The following is a 6,205-nucleotide window of genomic DNA, read 5'->3' on the forward strand; positions in this document are numbered from 1 at the left end:
AAAGGACCGGCGCTAGCGTTCGTTCCTGGGTGCGTTGTGCATCCACCTCCCTGCAGCACATACTCTCCACAGCTTTATCAGGAAACCGTATTACTTCTCTCTTCCCCCCCTTCACTGCTCTCTCTCTCTCTCCCCTCCGGTACACGGCACCGTAAGACGTCGTTTGGAGTTGCATTAGGTAACGCTGTGGTGGGTGTACTGCTCCAGCCGTCTCCTTTGTGTTTGTTTGTTTCCCCCTGTCTGTGTTGTTTGTGTGTGCGTGGTGGCTGTCACTCCTGGCTCCCGGCTCAACCTCCACTCACCTGCTGCAATCAGCTGTGCACCCTCCCCGACTACACACCTGCTTTCCATCAAGCCATTTACAACGGAAAGATCGTCAAGTATCAGCCGTATCTCGCGTCTCCTCTCCGGTACACAGCACCGTAATGTGGAGTTGCATTAGGTAACGCGAGATACGGCTGATACTTGCATATTAGTTTCTGTTATGGATCAGTATCAACAGTCCTGCCAGTAACGTTACTATATTATCAATTCTACTTTAGTTATAGCCTGATATATGATAGCTAAATTTACAATGTTGTGATGTGACGTTAGCTAACATTCTGTAGCTAACGCCGGTCACTCACCAAGACAGCTGCTCTGTTCTCCACTGGTTCTCCTCACACCACAGCTCAATTTCTCTCCGATGGCCGTTATTTCTTCTAATCCTTGGCTGCTCCTGGTCTCTTGAACGCCTAGCAGGCTCATAATTATAAGGTTGTGGTCCGTCATATGCATTCGAATATTCATGTTCAACTTCTTCTGTGTCGAAACTAGCATTGGGATCCATGTTTATTAATACGTTACACCTTCCGCTCTCCCCCTTGTTTCCCCCATGTCATTTTCCTACACATTTATTCACAGGTGTCTTTAACCTGGAAGTTGCTCTTTAATATATAAACAGATGATTTCCAGTTATTTTCCCTTGATTCTTGCATTGCGATCACTTGGTATACTTCTGATGGATTTGTTTGGATTTCATCTATGTTGCTTATCTGGCTCTGTCCATAATGGGGTCAGAGCATTTCTCCATTTCAAAAAATTGCATTTCGGCACTGTCTGCCAAGCCGCAGCTGGCAGTCACCTACCAATTTCTGAGAAAAATCTGTCGAGTATCCCGGATCTATGGAAAAAGGAAACATCGATGTCTGTTGATCTCAATCATAAGCTTGGCTGTGTGCTATTTATACGCTACATGTTGTACAGGATTTCAATCTAGCTCCATTTTGGCAGACCTTTCCCATTCATTTGTTATTTTTTCCCCGGGGAATAGTCAGAAGCTGCATGGTTTCAGGCAGCAGCTGGGTCGGGCCTTTTTTCTCCAGAATTCAGACAAAGTCCATAAAACAAAATGGTGGCTCCTCCAGTTGCTCCCTCTGTCTGTGATGAGCTCATTATTTCTGAAATGTCAGTGGTAATGAAGATTGGTCACCTTCAAGAAGCAACCCAATTTACTGTGTCTGAGGTCCTTAGATTTCTGGTCAGGCCCTGCTCGTGCAACCAAAAAGCATTTCATACTTATGGAGATCATTCCTGGTTCATTTCACATGTGCCCATATTGTTACTTCATGGCAGGAATGCACTTGGATGTCGAAGGAAGCACAAACATTCATGAAACACACATTCATGAAACACACACACCTGCGTAAAGGCCGCCGGAGCCTGTGATGTTGCCACAGATGTAATAAGCCCTCATTCATTTCCACGATGGCAGAATGTTAAGACTGATTCAGGGGCCGCTAGATGAAAAGGTCAGCAGGCTTGTTTTGAGTGAGTGTAAGATTTCCATCATCACGCCGCACACTCTACCAGGCCCAGTCCAAACTACACAAACAGTGTCTCTGAAGCCCTTGACAGCCTTGATTCTGCCATTAAGTCAATAATCTGCCCTCACTCTCTCCCTCTCCTCCTCCCCTCACCACCACTGACCTGCTGTTAGTTTACGTACTTCCCTTTTTACTTACCCTCAACAACGCTTGTCCAAACAGCAGCATAACTTTTCCCCTTATGTGTTTCCCTTTCTCCCACCGTGCCATTTTCCATAATTCTTCCTTCTCTTTTTTCCCCCTTCCTCACTTCTTACCCAGCACCTTTCATTGTTTCCAGACAGTGATGAAACATATTGAGGAAAGTGTGTGGAACTTTAGGGTCTGTTTGCACGGAGAAAGACAGGATCACACACACACACACACACACACACACACACACACACACACACACACACACACACACACACACACACACACACACAGGAGTAATTGTTCCAGGAAAGTGGCATCTGTGCAGCCCATTAGACAGGGATTCAGTGGACCTGTGCGGGCCTTTTACATATGGTGGTCAGCTGCTGGAAAGGAACTGGAACCAGAGGTCACATTTGAGAGAAAACATTAGGGGAGATGATGCATGATGGACACACACATACAAACACACACACACACACACACACACACACACACACACACACACACACACACACACACACACTTTTCAAAGTCCTGTAGTGCCCTTCACCGCTTCCCCGGTTGCATTGCTCTGGCCAACTTGTTTATAACCGCTGGGCCTGGCAGCAAGCTGAAGCTATACCCTGTGGGCTACAAAATAAACTCTCACTCTCACACATTTGGAGCCTCAACAAATTCTAACACTCATCCCCTCCTGGGTCACTTCTTGAATCATTAGCCCTAAAAAAGTCTGACACATGTTCATGAGTAAAGGGGGTTGGAGAGAGTGAACTCTGAAAGGCCTATCATCAGTAGCACCACAGTTATTATTGCAGAAAAAGTCTCCACTACTGTAATGGCTGCTGAAATGGCCCTCTAGAGTGCAGGTCCCTGACTTTAGTGAGAGAAGAGGAGCGAGTGAGAATGAGAGGAGAGGAGTGAGGGATTGTTTTGCAAAGATTTTTGGGAAGTTAAGTAAGGAGGAGTCCTTCTCTTTCGACCCTGCAGCTGTGATTCATTAGTATATTTGTGTTGCTATGTCTGAGTTGACTGGACCATGTATGGACCCGGGCCAGGCCGCGATACTTCCGACTGTGCCAATGTTCTGCCCTCTTATCTTTAAACATAGAGGCATTCTTAATACAAGTGTAATGGATAAAACTGGATTGTATTTTACTGCATTTATGGATCATCTATTGAACTTAAAGCTCCCACGTGTTTTATGTATATTTATCATGTTTTTTATTTGACAGATATTTTACTGTAGTTGCAAACTGGTGAATTTGAGGAAGGTGATTTGATGAGGGGTCATCCTTGTTTTGATGAGAAATCATCTTGTGAGGCTTACACAGTTACACATGCTGATATTACTGTTTTTAGCTCAGCAGATGTTTTGTTCTTTACTACATTGGTAATTCATGTTTATAAAATCATTGCAGCAGAGAGAAGCATTAATGCTCTTGATGTTGTGACCCATGTACACTAATATTCAGTCTTAACCGCCCGGTGCCCCGGCGGGAGGTGTTTTTTTTTCTTCTAAACCTCTCTAAAAAGGTCAAATTGCACTTGTTTTGCATCAGTCTTGATAAAGGGTACTTATTATATGTTATAGTTTGGATTCCTAAAGCTTTTTGTCTACTATCCCATCATTCAAGGGTGGTTTTCACTATAAGTAATGGTTTAACTATAACTATAATAATTTACATTTTTTGACTATGTTCAATCTGAATTTACTTTAAAATAAAAAACATCTATATTGATTCTTACTCTTCTACATCCAACTCACAGGTGTATCATTTCTTTGAGAAAAAAGATTATTAATTTACCTCTTTTCGAAGTGAATATATAGTCATTTGTTCTGGGCATGTCATTTTTTTGCCTGAAACCTGAAAAACAGGCTCAGGGTTAGGGTTAACACCTTCAATGCATAATTGTCAATATAATATAAATAAATATTCAGATTTATTTTTTCAGTAACAAATTCTCTTTAAAATATTCAACATTTGACATAAATAATACATTCACTATTGTTGGTAGTAATAGTTTAAGTACCATCAATAATTTTACTGCCATGAAATTGAAGTAGATAGCCCATTTAACTCAATTTAACTTACAGTTGGAAATACAGTTCAAAGCAAATCAATGTGGTTTTACTTAAGTTAGTCTTAATCAAGTTAGTCTGTTATAAATTACATTTGTAAAAGTAACACAATCACCCTGTTTCTAATCATTTTGGCAGTAAGCCTCCCACATTTAAAAAAGTTAGTTATAGTCAGGTAATGTCATTACAGAAAACTTTTTAAAGAGAACTGTTCCTTCTGGGTGGTATCCTGTTGGTCACGCTGATATGCGAGAGAGACCCTGCTCACGCTGTTTGAATATGTGTCGTGTCAGAGCACCTGGTCAGAGCCTCGGGCGGTGGATGTGACTGTGCATGCTGCATGAAAACGAGACTCATTAAGTTTACTGTCCTGCCAGGTGGACTGCAGCTTGCACACACACTCTCACGCACATAGTGCACACACTCAAACTGTGATGCATGCATGTATCCATGTGTGCTTGCTAATGGTTGCACAAATTAGCCCAATTACACACTTTGCAGGGACAGAGCTGTTGGGCTTGTAATCAGATCAACTGAGATATGGTATCGTTGTAACCAAATTAGTGATGCTGCAGAGTATCGTATATCAGGTTTTGGCCAGAGCTCAGTCATATTTGTGGCAGAGAAGTGACATGGAGCGATTGTCCCAAATGCGATAACTGAACTTGCGTCATGCACATTAACAGGTTAAGGACAGTTGACTGCATGTGAAGATAGACTGATGCTAAATAAAGATCACACTTACATCTTAATATACAAATACAAGAGACATGTATATTCTGACAGAAGCTACAGTTTTGGTCAATGTTGTCTCACTCACAGCAGACTATTTTCAAGGTAAAGTTAAAAGTAGACATTTGCTCAAATTCATTGCTCATTTTTTTGTTTTTGTGTGATCGTTCAATAAAACAAGCAATATATCTGTGTCTATTATAAGCACTGTACTTAATAGACGGGTGACTAGAAAAGCTCAACACAACTTCCAAGCCACTTCAGTAATGTGATGCATCTTGTTCGTCTTATTTAACGCACTGTAATACATTTGTTCATTGTTACGTCCCCAGCCCAGGGGCCTCATGTATAACGCCGTGCGTAGGATTGACGTAGGAAGGTTGCTTACGTAGAAGAAATCCGAAAAATAGGTACATAAATGTTCCGCCATTGTCCGATTCACCGAACATTGCGTTTCGGATTTCTTCTACGTAAGCAACCTTCCTACGTCAATCCTACGCACGGNCTCTACACACACACACACACACACACACACACACACACACACACACACACACACACACACACACACACACACACACACACACACACACACACACACACACACACCAGGCCAAAAGGCTACTTGTGTTTACCTAGCCATGTGACTGAAGCTACGGTACATCCAGTGACATCAGCTTACATTCCTCACATTCATTAGTCACAGTTCTCACTGATACTGTCTCAGATGCTTCAGAACAGAAGGAGCATAGATCATACACTATAAAAGCTGGGCCTGAGATAGCTATATTTATTTTTTCCTGATAAAATCAATAAGCAAAACATTATGTTTGCCATCCGTTTTCACAAGCTGTTGTGCGCTCATGAGCAGCTATTGCCTGAAATACTCTTCCTGTTCCACTTAAAAAATAGAACCCATAAATAATTGCAAAACTGCTGTCAGGAGATGAACACAGGGAACAAAGAACTCACTACATAAATATGCATGGAAACTCCGGTTCTGTTTAGTGTCGTGTCTGCAGCTTATTGTTGGATTAGTGTACATTTTCTCTTGTTTTAGAGAACAACTGTGAAAATGAGTATACAACAGTTTAAGACAAACTTGTGTAGCACTTTAAAAATAAACAACAAAGTTTACTAAAGTGCTGAACAGGCACAGAATACAATAAAGGAAAATAAACAATTTCAGCAGAACAAAACATGTAATCTAGGTGTAAAGCTTAACTATCAAATGCCAAAGAAGAGAGGTGGGTGTTCAGCAGCGGTTTAAAGTAGGCTGAGCAGTTTTTATATGAATAGATCAAATGTTTAGGGGTGGTCACCGCAAACGCTGTCTCATTTCAATCTGTACTATCAGTACAGCATGCAGCATCAGATTGACACATGGTGTTAA

This window comes from Notothenia coriiceps, unplaced genomic scaffold, assembly GCF_000735185.1.
Source record: "Notothenia coriiceps isolate Sejong01 unplaced genomic scaffold, NC01 NC01_scaffold00000339, whole genome shotgun sequence".
In the NCBI taxonomy this organism is placed as follows: domain Eukaryota; kingdom Metazoa; phylum Chordata; class Actinopteri; order Perciformes; family Nototheniidae; genus Notothenia; species Notothenia coriiceps.